The following is a 17,096-nucleotide window of genomic DNA, read 5'->3' as shown; positions in this document are numbered from 1 at the left end:
TACCCCTCCCCCTAAACAGAGCCGTGGAGGAACTTCCACAGTGACCCAAAAACACAGAGAGAGAGAGAGAGAGAGAGAGAGAGAGAGAGNTATGTTTGGTTAAGGTAACATGACTTTTTTATTTATCTTAAGATGTTAAGTTAACAGAGCTTAACAGAAACAAAGGCAACATTCTTCTGAACAACAATAACCACAAATCACAAAGAACTCTTCTCAAAAAAATGATCTTTAAAGGTGTTTTCTTTTACTTAATCAATATAGTTTGATACAACACATGTGTATTGGTTTCTTGTTCAGGCACAATTTCAATGTGTAATAGTGACATAAATAGGCAACTCTTTGACATTCCATTTGTGTTTGGACAACGTCAATCATTTTCATTGACTAACTGAAACTACACAGCAGATTGAGTTCCCAGCGTGCTTTGCTCTTATGACTGGATTTAGATTTTAAAATGGTTAAAGTGCTATTGTATTTGTGTTTTTGTGCAGATAAGGAGACTTGTTTACTGTGTTACTGTTAAAATTCGGAAGATTTTCTGTTGTCTGTGATTTTTTGGGGGGTTACCATGGTGAAGAGTAAAGTTGGGGTTGGCGATGAGCACATTTATGCCATAATTGCACGTATCCAGCTTTACTCAGTGAGTAAATACTCTTCAAATGCAGCAAACCCTCTGGTGCTCCCTGCTAGCGCCATACCTTATGTGGTACAAATATGTTTATTATTAAAAAAGTATCACACTGAAGCGCTCACATTTATTTGGCTTAACACAAATGAATTACATTCTTCTGAAATTAAATACAAGTAGTTGATGAACTTAAGTCTGTACAATTCACCCAGTTTAAGTTCAGATAAACCAATTTAATTGTGTGGAAATGGCTGTCATAATAAAATTAACTTAATCTAACAACTTATTTTTTTCTCAAATATAAACGAACATCAAAGACTAGCAAGTGTTTCTCTTGACACATAAAACGACACTTTATTAAGTGATTTATTAAGAAATTTACTCTGCAAATCCATGCAAAGAATGTTGGGAACTGAAAATCCTTTGCCCTTTAACAATTTTATGTTAACACAACACAAATCTTTCATGTTGACCCAACTTTAAAGGATTAAATTAGAAAACTGAACATGAAAAAACACTTAAAAATGTGTTGAATTTACTAGTTTAAATTAAATAAATTGGACACGTAGCAAAATTCCTTTTTTTTTTTCAGTGTATAAAATGTACACTTTATTGCATTTTTAAATGTGTAAAACCCTTGGAGGGTGGTATATGAATGTCATTTTATTCGTACATCATGTGGTTCCAAATGGTTTGCTGTTTTTTTCAGACACAAAAGAGAAATTTGATAGAATCGTCACACAGCTTTTTTTACAAACAAGCAGAGTTCGTGTCTGTCAACAAAACAATAAGACGGTCCTGATGAATGAAAAAGGACCAGCTGCTGGTTTACTTAATAGCACCTAACTCAGTGTGTTGGCATAGTGTTCGTGTTGTCTGCAGCAGGTGTAAAGTTGCATCCTGACGTTTATGAATTCAAAATCTGAAACCTTTCAGATTTTGATGATACAGAAAGATGATAAAGATTTATTCAAAATTCAAAAAAGTCAATTTGCTGATTTGAAATAAAAATCAATTCTCAATTTTTGTCTGCGGCTGTATCACATAATGCAGTTTAATACAGTATAGTCTAGGCTTCTCTATATATAATTAAGAAAGCATTCCTTTATTTTTTTCAAATCAGCATTTCTAGATGTGTTGTGGTTATTCCAGTCCAGTGTCGGTTGAATTTCAACAAAATTAAACAACAGGAGTGACAAAGTCTTCCAAATGCAATGTGAAAGACTCATGACAACTGTCATAGAAATCGAGGTAATCACATAAAAAAAAATGTTTGACCATTTCCTAATTACAGGTACAAAATTAATATTACTGTTGTATTAAAGTGAATCTGAACTTGTTTTCTTTGCAGTATTTGAGGTCTGAAAAACACAGAGCATCTTTTCTGTTATTTTGACCCGTTTCTCCAGTTTTCATTTTCTGCAAATAAATGATTTTATTAAATACATTTGAAAATTTATCAAAATATTGTTAGTAGTTCACAGAAGGAAACAAAAAAATATATAATTTTACCTAAATGCATACATTTTAAAATCATGTACTGTATGTACTGTAAACACGGATAAGTAGGCAAAGCTTAAAATAAGTAAAGGCAATCAGTTTGTCTTGTTTAAGTAACGAAATGCTGAGTTTAAGTAGAATTTTCAGATTTAATGATACAGAAACAAGTCAAAGTTAAAGATTTTTTCAAAATTTAAAAAAGTTAATTATTAAAAGGGGTACATTTAAACTTTAGCATTTAAACAAATAAACAACTGAAAAAGTTGATTGTCGTTCATTTGAATTGGAGAAACACATAATGATAAGATGAACTGTGGTATTGGTGCCGTCATTTCCTGTCTGTGAGTGGCATGACCATTCAGTGCTCTGTAATTTTGCTGTCCTGCTTGAAGAAAGATTGGGGAAGGGGTAGGGGTCTCATTCGCATGAACAGGGAAATGGGGAAGATATGTGGCCCCCAATGATCCCAGAGGACCCTGTCAAACGACTGAATTGTTTCATGGCAATTTTGCTGGAAAGGCAGACTAGGTTCAGGCCGAGTTCAGACCAGCACAAGAGCATTGGTCCTCTGTGATGGAGCAAGAACATTATCAGATGATTTCCAACCCACAACCAATATGTACCATCAGAAACTACACCATATGTGCTGCTGTGAATAGTGAAGTGATTCTGTGATCTGGCTTTAACTTTCTATAGGATCAACTGCATTGTGAAGACAACACAAGATATATAGATATCGTAGTATTGTATCTGCACCTGTAATGTTTGTTAGGAGCTTGCATTTCATTTTAATAGTGACTCAATGTTTTTATTAATGTTATGAATAATAATATTAATATTATTTGAAGTGATTATAGGGTACTTATTACAGTCTTAATATGTAGGCTAACTTATTATACACGTTATTTATGAATTTTTGTGTCATTCAAACACCAAATGCCTTTATTTTCTTTTCTTTCAAAAAGTGATGAGGTTCAAAACCTGTATACAGTACGATTCTTTCTCCTGTGAAACATAAAATAAGATATTTTGAGAAATGTCTCAATGGTGTCCATACAATGCAAGTCAATGGCGACCAGTGTTGTTTGCTTATCAACATTCCTCAAAATATCTTCTTTTGTGTTTCACAGAAGAAAGAGTCATATTCAGCAGCGTTTCTCAAAAGGGGGGCCCCAACTGACTTTTTGAAGATTACTAAAATTAGACCAAATGAGCATTGAAATACATTTTTTTTTAAAAACTAAAAATCAATAACTTTTTATAATTTGGCCACTTTTATAATGAATATATGTTTTTCTAGTTAATGACAAGCTCTAACATATTTTATTGGGTAAACAAATATGAGTTTTTTTGAGTGGGAGGGGGCCTTTGAATATCATTGAATGCTATCGGGGGCCTTGGAGTCATAAAGGTTGAGAAGCCCTGATATCCAGGTTTGAACTAAATTGTGTGTCAGTAAATGAAAAAAAGTATTTGACTGAATTTTCTCCTCAGCCATTTCTTCTTAAAAAGTTTCATTCACTTAAAGGGATACTTCACCCAAAAATGAAAATTCTGTCATCACCTTCCCCTTGTTCCTAATCTGTATACATTTCTCTGTTCTGATGAACACAGAGAAAGATATTTGGAAGAATGCTCATAACCAGACAGATTTGACAAAAGTGCCCCAGAACTGTTTGCTGACCTACATTCTTCAACATGTCTTCTTTTGTGTTCGACCTACTGTAATGGGAGTCAATGGGGGGGGGGGGGCTGTTTGGTTATAAGCATTCTTCCAAATATCTTTCTCTGTGTTCATCAGAACAAAGAAATCTATACAGATTTGGAACAACTCGAAGGTGAGTAAATGATGACAGCATTTTCATTTTTGGGTGAAGTATCCCTTCAAAAAACGTTAGAAAAATGTGGGCATGGGTTCCCAGCGAGTGTTAGATGGGAGATTTCATACAAAATACTCAATGAGAAAAAGTGAGAATAGAAACTATCTACTGCCAAGGAAAACCTATTTAAAGCAGAAGGAACACCAATGATACTCTTTAAATTACTATACTTCATTTAAAGCTGTCACTTTCTTCTTAACACTAACTTTGAATTATTTCAGGAAATCATTATATTATAAAGTGAGTGTCACATTGTTAGTGTCGACATCAAAAGACTTCACCTTCAAAGACTTTCTTTTGCTTTTGTTTTCGAAAACAACAGCGGAAACAAAGTGCTTTTAACATGCTGACACTTGAACTATAAGTGACTTGACAAAACCGCTTTAATTATACTGCAAAACCTGATCTTTACACATTTCACACGTCATAAACACAGACACACACGTTGAAACTCACCGCGTTGGCCATCATATTAAAGATGACGGGGCACCTTCTCCTGATCAGATCCCCTGATGCTCAGCACTGCACAGTCCCCTGTAGAAACACACATGGACATAAAGGTGAGCATGTGAACGTGTATTATGACCTGATGCTCAACAAGAAGGTCGCTAGAGGAAAGGGAAGCCCTCAGGATGGTGATAACACTTATGACGAGAGATGACAAAAGGAAAAGCGAGAGCAGGAGACATCCCACCCCTTTCTGAACCCCTGCTGCATTCAACATCCAAACTTTCTCCCCCATTGGGTAATGTGTTTGCATGTGTGTGTGTGAGAAAGATAAATTTGGGTTCTATGTATCCAAAACTCCCAGTTATACAGAAACTATAGTTGAATCAGAGTAAACCAAAGTCAGGCTCTATTACCAAGAGACCACTCGCATTTTTTGTGGCTGTCCAGTGCATTGGTTACCACCAGAGTGGGACTATAGAGGGTATGGACATGTCATCACTTTGTTACGTGAACACCACATGAGCATGCCGGCACGCTGCCCAGTGGGTGGCAAAACACTCAACAGAATGACTGCTTACAATATCAGGAAACGCAATTCCGCGGAACATTTCAGTGTCCAGGAACACCTGATTCCTTTGTAAGTCGTAGGGAAGTCGTAAGGATCACCGTCGAGTCCAGCTGCTTGTAATTTTAGCAAATAATTGCGTGTTATAGTCCCAGTTTCTTTGTTTCTCCTATTCTCCTCAGCCATTTTGCTGGGTGTTTTGCCACCCAGGGGAGCGTGTCCCAGGACGTGTCCAGACATGTTCACGTGGGAAAGTGACGTCAATGCATACCCTCTATTGGTGCTTTTCCACTGCATAGTACAGCACGGTACGGTACAGCTCACTTTTGGGGGATTTCCCACTTTTTTTAGTACCACCTCGGTTGAGGTTCTAATACGAACCGTAACGATACCAAAATGTGACATGATTGGTCAAAGAATCGTCATTTCCAGCATCACTGGATTTGCAACACAAGAATACACATTTTAATGTGTAATATTGGCAGTTCATTATATGCTTTGTGACAGTTATATAGCGATTGAGACCCTTAACGCAATTCTAAATGCAAGATTTAGCTTTTAGTTGTATGAGTACGCAAACTCGCAGGTATTTTTGGCATTATTTTGTTTTGCTGCCATCCGCCATAAATACGCTCCATTGCTCATGTGTCGCGTCTTTGATGATGCCACGGCAGTAGAGGCGGCGTAACTATGATGATAAATTTATAATCCCATCCGCTTTGAAGCGGTAATAAACTGCAGTGGAAAAGCAAACTGAGCCAAAGTGAAGTGAGCTGTACCGAGTGTAACCAGCACATTTTGTGATTCACAATATTGGGCTGCCACCTAGTTAAACTTAAGCAAAACTTTACAGAATACATGACACACATAGAAGAGAAAACATCAACACAGAAGTTAACTCTTTTGATCGTATTTTCCGTCATGTACAACACAATACAGTATTTTTTCTGTATTTTCACTTTTATGCACTAGGTAGCGAATTTGACATTTTGGGGTGGTCTCCCGTACAGGGCTTAATGCTAGTCCTAGACTAAAATAAATGTTAGATCAGTCTTAACTGAAAACTGCTTGCACTGACATTATCGTAAAATACAGCAGTGCCGTTGTTTTATCTTCACTACTGTAATGTTTGTTTGTAAAGCATGTTTGTAAAAATTACTTAAATGTCCTAATTTAGCTAAAGGCTAGTCCTGGTTTAATCTAATCCCTGTGTGGGAAACCACCCCATTGTGTGTTAGGCATGGGCCAGTATGAAATTTTTACGGTATGATAACCTTAAGCAAAACATGTCTCGGTTTCACGTATGGCGGCTTTACGGTTGCAACTTTAAAATTTGTTCATTTGGGTAGAAACCTGCTTTTTCCCATTGAACACAATATATTGTATTTTTAAGCAACACAAAATATTTGGAACAGTAGTAAACATGTACATTATGTCAGGTTAAAACAGTGGTTCCCAAACTTTTTGAATGCACGTCACCCCTTTCTAGTAATTTGTTTACATGCATTTCTAGTAAACTTACATGTATACATGCATATATAAATATAAATAAATTAAATGCAGATGAGCAAACAACAAATTAAGCATAAACAAAAAATAACACAGAACCTGATGGATTCTTGCACTTTCCGTCTTTGATGAGATATTTTAGTGGTTTTAAAACCTTGACTTTTTCAAACCGTGGTATACCTTGAAATTGGTAATCGGCCCATGCCTACTGTGTGTTCATATAGAAGAAATTATTCAGGGGCCATCAAAATTTTGTGAAAATAATCAAATATGTATACTCTGACTGGGAACTTGCTTAAAAAGGCTGGCAGGGAAGAGTTAAGGTTTATGAAGACAAGTTTGAAGTGGTCTTATTGTAAAGAGGCAGACAGTAAACAACATTGCCACTGTAAAGTAGTGTTAGGTCCGAACCTTACAGAACACGCATATAAACTTGCAAATTGTTGCATTTTGAAATGCATTTATAAACATGTAGCATTCTCAGCATTGGTTGAGCATTATGGGAATCACAACTACTGGGGATTTGTGTACACTTCTATTTAAAAGTCTTTTAATCATTGTTTGTATGTCAACTACTGTGATGTCAACTTAATATGAATTAATAAAGCCGCTGACATGTTTATAACTAGCACATTTGGTTAACTGGCACTCACATTAGAAGATAACTATATTGTCACCTTGAGTCTCAAGGTTTGCTGTCACTACATTAATGCAAGAACACAGGTTATGTATGTACAACAGGGTCGCAATTGCTTTGCCAAGCATCTCCGTACATGCATAGAGTACATTTCTGGCCCAAAACATTGGCAACACTACAACAGCATTGCACCAACCCACCGGGAGTATCACATTTACGGCAGCTTCTGTCAACTCCACAAGGTATTTTAAATACTGCCGAGTGACTTTTGTGACAGTTGCCGATTTGTACGGCCTGAAAAAAAACTATAACCATTACTTAGATAATTGTGATGAATTTTTATGTAAGCTGCATCGGTAAACTGTGTTGGTGAACCACCATATGCAACATGTGACCTTAACATTCAAGCATATGCACACCACAAATTGTAGGTCATCCGCTTAGACAGCGCTCTGATGTTCTTGTAGGCACACTAAATGAGCAACCTTACGCACAACAAGTGTGCAAACATGAGCGTGGCATTGAACATCCATCCACCTGATCAACGTTGCGTGCAAACACTTTCATACATTCTAGTGCATGTCTATATGTTTGTGAAGTTGTTTCATCATTATTTTTAAAGTCCAATAAGTATGCTAATGCTTGAGTCCATATGATCTGCTGTGCGTGTGTCTTTGTGGCTTACTGGGAGAGGCGTAGAGCAGACAGCTGGTAAGCCTGGCTGCGGTGGAGGGGGTGAGGCAGAATGGACTGAGCAGATCAATAGACTGTGGATCTAGCCCTGCCGCCCACCGCTCCAGTCCCACAATACCCCCTACAGCCCCCTGCCTGAGGTTCACATAATGGCCTTTTGTCCCACAGGGGAGAAGCTCGACACAGGAACCAGAAAGAAGCTTCAAAGTGGCTGGAGGTCTCTCCATCTCTTTTCTCTTGCTTTTCTATGTCATTTGCCCTCCCCCCAATTTCTGTTTCTCTGTTTTCCTGGGTGAGGGAGAGGCCACCCAGTATATGTAAGGCAACTTGGCATGCCGTGGCTTGACACGCTGCTCTGGTGACATGACACTAAAGAGAACTTGTTGCTGAGTAAGGGTATAGACAGGGTGGACCAGGACAGCGCAGTAACCGAATAACGACTGCATTTACACACTGTAAATCAAGCCCGTTGTTATGCTTCGTTTCTCCATTCACAGGAAAGTCCTTTAAAAAGGACTCTTGAGACCACAGGCGATTTATTGAGGACCTTATTTCAATAGGATATATTGACCTCCATTTATTGAAACCCTTGAGCTTGCTCTCTACTACAACAAAAAGTTGGTTTGTCTAATTAGTGGTGTTTGCTAAGGCAAGTACTACTGCCTATACTTAAGCTTAGGCCTTAGTTCATGTCCTTAAGCATTAAAGTATGTGCACTGCACCAAGTGATCAAACTTACTATTAAAAAAACAAGTCTAGAGACAAAAAAACAACAATTCAATATAAATCCATAGACAATAAGCAATAACTATAAGTGAGATTGGTCTATTGTCTTATGTAATGGAAGTTTACTGTCATGCTCATTTCAGCACAGTCATGTTGTGGTTTTCACATGCCTGAATGCTCAGCAGAAAAATGGTTAGAACGCAGGCCACTGTGATGCATTCAAAGCACAAAACAGAAAAAGTGATGCTTTAAATGTGAACATGAGTATGCTCACTAGATGAATTGCAAAATCCACCATGAAAAATATGGTATGGTTATGATGGCGTGGTTGGCCATTAAAGAAGTTTGAAGAATTCATGGCTTTTTCAGTCAACTGCTACTTTTACTGCACCCTTTGCCATTACTCGCATAACCACAATGATATGCCACCTTAAGACATAACCTCCTTACCATAAGCCCCCAACACCCCCATGTCTTCTCCTCTATTGTCCTTGTCTTCCTTCTTGCCATAAATCCCCAAGCTCTTCGTCTGTCAGCCTGACCTCTCTTTCTCTCCCCATCTCTGTTTCTTTTATCCTTCTCTCTCTCGCTTCTCATCACTGTCCTCTCTTCCTTCTCTCCATCTCCATCATTGATGTAGCGAAGACCAGTGACCTGGAAGAGGTGATTCTGCCCCAGTCTGAGACTGACACAGCACAGGAGGGGGCAGGATAGACAGACAGGCTTTGATAGTTTTAGGATAGTTTAGGGGATTGGGGTCATTGATCTAGACTGTGGGGTTATGAAGTAGAATGCCTGACGGTTCTGGTGTACTTCACGTTTCATGCTAAACCAGTTATTGACCCAAGTTGACCCAAGACCAATACGACTCAACAAACAAACTGTTTGGGTTTCAAATTATAGCTATTCTATGTTTAAATTTACAAATATAATTTTCATCCTTCAGAGCCAGTGAGAATCTAGTCAACTCACTTAAGGAGGGTTGGGTCACTGGGATGCACTTGTCAGCTTTTTCAAAAGTGCAGTGGGGGTGTTGCATAATCGAAGACAGACCACTCCCTCTACTTTCCGTATCCCTCTCCATCTGTCACTTGTATGGCTCGGCTCATCTCCATGGCAACAGCGAGGTCATCTACCATTTAGTGTGGGACATATAGTAAGAAGTGCGGCACAAAATGTGATGATATTCACATGCAAGGCATAAAATTAGTTTGACACAGCAGATCAGAGTTTTTGGAGCAGCATCCCATTTCACTCCTTCTGTCAAAGCTATAAGGAGCTGCAGCTCTGCAGGAGGTCTCTGCTACTATAGCCGAACTGATTAGCGTGGGCTACCCAGAGGACAACAGAAGGAGGAGGGTGACATTTGGTCTTCTGAGGGAGCGTGTGCGTGTCTGAAATACAAACAGCTCAGCAACACAGTCATGTAGGGTCACTGAAAAAGGAAGCGCAAAGCCCCATGGAACAGGGTGACACCGCAGTGTTTTTACAGAAGACCCTACACCTGCCCAAACTCCATTCATGCATGTACATGAACAAAAAAACAGGTCATAGGACCCCAAACGTAGTCTTAGCAAGTATGAAACGATAGGTCTTCCGGGCCTAACATAGAGAATGTTCGAAAAAATAATAGATTTTACCTTTGGCAAGGTCCATCTGGTGCAACCTTTTTATAATCTGAATAACCTTTTTTCACCACAAAGAACCTTTTGTAAAACAGAAAGGTTCTTCAGATGTTTAAGGTTCTTCATGGAACCATTTAGACAAAAATGTTCTTTGGGCATAGTGAAGCACCTTTATTTTTAAGAGTGTGTGTCCATTCCAGTTCAGTGTCTGTTGATTTCAACAAAATCAAACCCCAGGACTGTCATAAAGTCATCCAACAGCAATGTGAAAGACTGACAGCATGAACTTTTCGTGAATACATAAGTACAAATATTACTTAAAAGTGAATATGAACTTGTTTTCTGTGCAGCATTTGAGGTCTGAAAAAATACAGAGCATCTTTTCTGTTATTTTCACCTGTTTCTCCAGTTTTCACTTTCTGCAAATAAATGCAAACAGAAACAATATTTCTAATTGAAATTTGGGAGAAATATTGTTACTAGTTCACAGAATTAAACAAAAATGTCCATTATACCTAAACACCTAGAAATAGTTAATTAAGAAAAATTGAAAATAATTTTAATATTCTCAATTTTTTCCTGTGGCTGTACAGTCAGGCAACTGTTTTTTAACAGTCAAAATGTAACAGTAAAAACATAATAGTGTAAATGACTTGCTGCGAATATGTGTACATATTTTGAGCTATCTAGAAACTTGACGCTAGATCTCCTAGAATGGAAAGTGCAGTGTTGCAACATGAATGAAGGAGGTTAAGTTTAGTCTCCCAGGAGGACTAAGCCTACACATACACAGCGAGATGCACAAACACACACCTACGTTCTGTTAACAAATGCAGCCGGCGGAGCGCTAACTGTATGCGAGCGTGTCCCACGGGGCATGTTACAGTGACACTAGAGTACACACGACCGAGTAAGACAGCTGGGAAATGGCGCCAAAAAGGATCCGTGGTGCGTGTTTTCTCTGTCCTTTCACTCTCTTTTGTGCGTGTGCAAATAAAAACACACAAAGCCAGACTGAACCCTCTCATGTGACAGCTGTATCACAACAATGCAGTATTGGGACAACAGATCAATACATTTGAACTTTGCATTCAATGTGTTCGGCTGCTAAACTAGCTGACACAAACTTTATCCGCAAAATATGCAACCCACGGATAAAAAAATAAACAGAAAAAGGTGTCTAAAGAGCCACCAGGGATAAAAATACACGCTCACAAGCAGGAGAACTTGCTTGAGGTGCTCAATGGCAGAGGGACACCTGTCACACACACTGTGAGGGTCTCATTCACCCTCCTCCTCTCCACTGCAGGGATTAAATATCCAGACCGTTTTTGTGGGACCAACAGATGTCTGCCTCAAATCTGACACAGCCTTGCCTGCAATCTCAGAACTCTAAGCCTAGAAAAAAACCCATGACCTCACACACTAGAGCTTTCTTTCCCAATTACCACACTCTACTAATACTCAATGTTTAACACCTGCTCAAGCCTCTTTATGTTTTTCTTGAATGTGTTCTTGAACATTTACTTCACAGCCTAGTGAACAAGCCCGAGCAACAAGGATCAGGTGTTTCATCACAAAAAAAGTGCAAAACACCACAAAAACAGACAGTCTCAATGGGAATAGAACCCACAGACAAACACAATTCACATCAGAAATGTGCCTGATCATACTGCCAACTCTCACATAAATCGCAGTGACCTTAACAAACAAAAAGTTATGGCAAAACCTTATTTTTGAACATGAGTAATGTACCCTGAAAAAGGTTTTTGGTCAACAACAGTATTGTTTTTATACATGGTAATAGCATGGTTTTGTGGACACGGAATACCATGTAAACACCATGGTTGTCAAAATAATAATTACTCACATCCCCATCAAAGTGCCTCTGGTATTAACATCACTGTACCATATCATCACCATCACTGCTTCCAACACCAGGGACACTGGCAGATGAGGATTTAGATGAATATATGATGATTCTGACAAATATTGTTGAGTTTTATCCTTGTTCTATATCAAATACATGTAAATACATGTAAAAACACGCCAAACTGGCTGAAATAGTGCAGCGTTGCGTGCGCGAGTCCACAGTAATTTCGCTCAGATCTTCGGTGACTTCAAACTTTTATGAATTCATCAACAATGAATTGTCTAACCATTCCAAAACAACTCTTCTGAAGCGAGGTAAGACAAGAACTGAGTGAATGTGAGGGACTTCTCGTCGAGAGCTCGTCGGAACCGAGTCCATCAGCAGCGGAAATGTGCAAAAGCTGCAGAACAAACCGACGGAGCAACGCCCGGAGCTCGAGCTCTGCGCGTCCTACTCACCCACTTGACAGCTCGAGCGCTCTACACTCAACACAACCACGGTTTATATGTCATTGTCTCCCACTGTGCATTTTATTACTGTACATGAAGCCATAATTAAAAAACGAAGTTTAATGTTAGCGTAAGACTAATTTGGAGAATCAAAGCGTTGCGGTGGTGAAACGGTATCGAAAGTGAACTGAACGGCACTGTTTAAATCGTCGTTCACATTGCTTCCAGCTAGCTGCCTGCTATAAACAAATGAACCAAACGCTGTTGTTTTTGTTAGCTGTCACCTTTTATAATACACATTTTAAAGTGCATAATTTAATTCGTTACTTGTGCAACTAAACAAACGCCGCTGTCAAAGTGACACATTTGTCCACAATACACTTCAAGTTCAACGTCCATCAACATTTTCCCACATTATCTTTATTAAATTTCCTAAAAGAGATCTTACCTCGCAATTCGAGCCTAAATGTGTTGAAATTATCTGTCAGTCCAACGCCAAACAACTTCTGTGTAAATGGATAAGAGTGAAAGCACTAAGCAGAGAAACTGCGGGGCCCTGCGCGCACTTCCTGAGTGACTGCCGAACTCCGCACACAAGCTTGGCGGTGGCAGTCAGCCGCTTCTTCTGATTGGTTACACCTGCCGGTGACGCCAACGCCAGGTGGAAGATGATTGGTTATCGCTAGCGGAATACAAAACAGGCGTGCCTTTCGACGTAAATTGCGCGTGCTACGCTAGTGTAAACAGATGAATAATTGTAAAAGCTTTATGGTGATTTTAATTAGTTTTTGTAGACAAAAGGAAAGCGACGGGGGGAACTGCATTATTTTGGCTTGGAGTGGTTCGGGCGAGCCATCTGGTAGTTGCCATATGACATGATAAAATGACGTATATTAATGTTACTTAATAATTAAACATTTGTTTCGTTGAAACTGTAAATATATAGAAGGCTGTTTAAAAACACAGTGGTGCCTTTACCCAATGTGGTTGCAAAATATTTTTTCAATGTTAAACGTTTCTCAATTATTGAAAGAAGCACGGAGCAATTTCCTGTGGAAAGTTTTCACCCAAAGACATCGTCATCTCCTAGCGACAGTCAGCCTAGCAACATGTTTACATCCCCAAGACATTCTCATCTTTTAACAGCCCGACTCCTAAAACATATACCATATCCGATCCACTTTTATTCATATCTTTTATTATATTTGCATAAAATACAAGAACAATATCTAATGTTAAAATACGTCTAAATGGCAGTTGCTCGTTTGAATGAGCAAGAACTACATAACTGGTTGCAGATAGGCATTGGATAAAGAAAGACGCTATGACGAGCCCACAACACCCAGGTGCACACCTGCTGCACATTTGTTAAAACAACCACCATACATGCACGAGGCCAAAAAAATATTCCACTTTTTAGGGTTAACTTGGGGTGCACTTGAATAGGTGCAATGGAAGTGGATGGAGACTGCGTCTGTCCTGATTCTGCCTATTGTGTTTCTCAAAGGAAAGAAAAAATTAAGACAAATATTTCATTCGTTTTAAGATACATTTGAGATTATTTAAAAGAATTGCATTCGGTTTGATCGCTTGGACTCTGTCTGAGGTTTGTTTTGGCTAAAACGATCATGTAAATGATAAGAGAAAGCCTCATTGGAAAGTTAACAACAGTAGGCTACATCATCTCTCTGCAGGGCTGACCCATAATTCATTGAGCAGAGGATTTCCTGTGAAGACGATCGCAACGCCAAACCCCGAACATCACAGTGTGTGGATCCTTAACAACAACACGATGAGTTGCACATTCCTTGCTTTTCTAGCTGCCTATCTGATGAAGAGATCCACAACTGAAACACTAACACAAAAATGCTCATTAGGTGCATGTCAACTTTTAAACAGGATAATTGATGTAAAATATTATTTTGTCTTTTGGGAACCATCCTGTTTAAAAGTTGAATGTCTGGCAGTCGCTCGATCAGCTACCTTATCACTTTTTGCTATGATTTGTTAGTGCCATGTATGCAGCATTGCTGTCTGCAAGATAAGTAACATCTGCTCCCAATACGAAACACACATATAAAGTGTTTCTTTGCAGGTGCAGTTGCTTTACAGTTGAGTCGAGTTGCCATTCCGGGAGACTCGTACACTAACAAAACTTAAGAATGTGCATTCAAATATTACTGAAGTTATGATATCCTCATTGATTCATCATTTACTTCACTACAGTAGACCCTAAAGCAGAATTAATCATGTATTTGAAATATTTTGGTTGATAATGTGACATGTCTATAGCACTTTCAGCACATTTTTTGTCAAATTGCATTAATTATCAGAAAATATAAAGCCAAGTGGCATTTATTTGAAAGAAATGTAAAGACAAGAAAAATAATATATACTGTTTAAAATATGAACATAAAACAAAATAATATATTTTGACATTTTCGTGTTTACAGATGTAAAGTTGAGGAGAACTGATTAGTATCAATCCACTCAAAAACACTTCCAAGATGCAGCTGGCTAAAATTTATAGACAAAATAGCATTAAAATGTGAAGTTAGGATTGAGAGTGTCTAATGCAATTACATCCATATTTAAATAGCCAAATATACACTTTACAAAATGAATGTTCTACAAAAGATTATTAACAGCAATGCCAAGCATTTTGGTACCCCAAAAACCCAAAGGTTCTTAAAAGGATCATTTTTTTCTTATTTATTTATAGTCTAGTCAACAAAGTATCAAAACAACCAAATGGTTCTGTGAATGTTAAAGGTTCTGTACAGTCAACCATACAGCCAAAAATGGTTATTCTATGGCATCGTTTAGTAACTTCATTTTTCAGAGTGCACTTTGAGCCTCTGCATTATTAGAAAGTGGCATATATTATGTATGCAGCAGGTGTAATTTATCTACCGGAACAGGGAATTAGACTGAGGTGTACTGTAGAGCAGTGGTTCTCAAACTTTTTTGTTGTAAGGCCCCCTTTGTGTAGAGTGCATTGCTTAGTGCATTCGTTTGGTTGGTGATGTTGTTTTTCTGATGTTTGATTGCACAAAATTTATGATAAATATCCATATTTCTAAAATGCCGCAAAATCTGTGGCCCCCTGGAACAATCTTGGGGCCCCCCAGGAGGCCACGGCCCCCAGTTTGAGAACCACTGCTGTAGAGGTTCACCCTGTAGCACTCAAAGGATCAACGATTGGTTGCGTTGCATGCAGGTAGGCCTAATACCATTACTGAAATAAAGTGAGTTGTATTTGACAGTGGAACCATATAAGAGGAGACCATCCTTACTTAAAGCAGTTTATAGTCTACTAATATGGCTGGTGTATATTATGCAAGAGTATGGGTGGGTTGCACCAACAAGGATTAAGGTAAACAAAGTTGCACCACTTAATTTTAAACAGAGATTAATAAATCGTGGATTAAAATTTTAACATGTATTCAAACCGTCATATGCGATTAATTTTGTCCGCCATGATGGATTTGCCGGTGTAACTAAACTGCAACAGTGTTTCACTGTCATGTAAAAACGAAATAAACAGCTCGTGTATGTAAAAGAAACGTAATTTTGCTATTTGAAACCTCTCTCTGGATAATTCGTTGATCAGTCTGATCATCCATAAACACATTTCACAAGCCTTGAGCGCCATGACAGCAGACGGATATGACAGTTGAGCCGCATCATAATCCTTGTTGGTGCAACACACCCTGTAACATTGTTTAGCAATTTCCCCAAAGTACTATTATAATAGAACAACACTCACCATAATAGTTTGAGTGAAAAAGTTCCCAATTTTGCCATAACCTGATCTTTATTTTTATTACATTTATTTTTAAGGCTTTTTCATTTAAATTGAGACCAAATATCCATGAATAATATTTACTGATAAGTAAGTACCCAAGTAATTTTCTTTTACAAGAAAGATATTTTGTAATTAAGACTGAATAAATGAAATGAAATATAAATGCATTGTGACTTTTATCCACCAGGGGTCACTATTGACTCAAACTAGGAAGCTTGCTAAAGGCATAAAAGACAGAGCGGTTTATGATCACAGATTTACTCTCATTTAATCTCATCTACATTTATACTACAACATTATTCACTAATGCTTGATCCCATTAGAGGTGTTACTTTTAGAAACACCATAGCTAACATTCAAACTTGTTTGCCTGAGCAAACAGACCGCTGAAAAGTACTCTAAAGTGGTATTTAATTGGATAAAAAAGTATCACATTTCACAATAAGCACCAATGTTACTTTATATGACTATTTCGAATTTAGATCATTTCTCTTAATTATTTAACTATAACGCCGCTGTTGTCAAAAAGCATCGTTATGAAATGTTTATTTGCTTTATTGCGCAAAGGGAGTTTGAACCCACAGGGGGATGGCCAACTATCCGAGCTAACAATAACCTGTACAGTAACTCAATAACAACTCTCCACCCTCAGGTGGATACTTTGCTCTTTACATCCATGAAAATCTGATACGTTTACTCTGTGACAGTGCAGAGAACCAGGAACTAACAGCACGCGCACAAACCGGAAGAACT

This window comes from Triplophysa rosa, linkage group LG14, assembly GCF_024868665.1.
Source record: "Triplophysa rosa linkage group LG14, Trosa_1v2, whole genome shotgun sequence".
NCBI lineage: Eukaryota > Metazoa > Chordata > Actinopteri > Cypriniformes > Nemacheilidae > Triplophysa > Triplophysa rosa.
The sequence above is the reverse complement of the archived record's forward strand: the minus strand, read 5'-3'. Positions refer to the sequence as shown.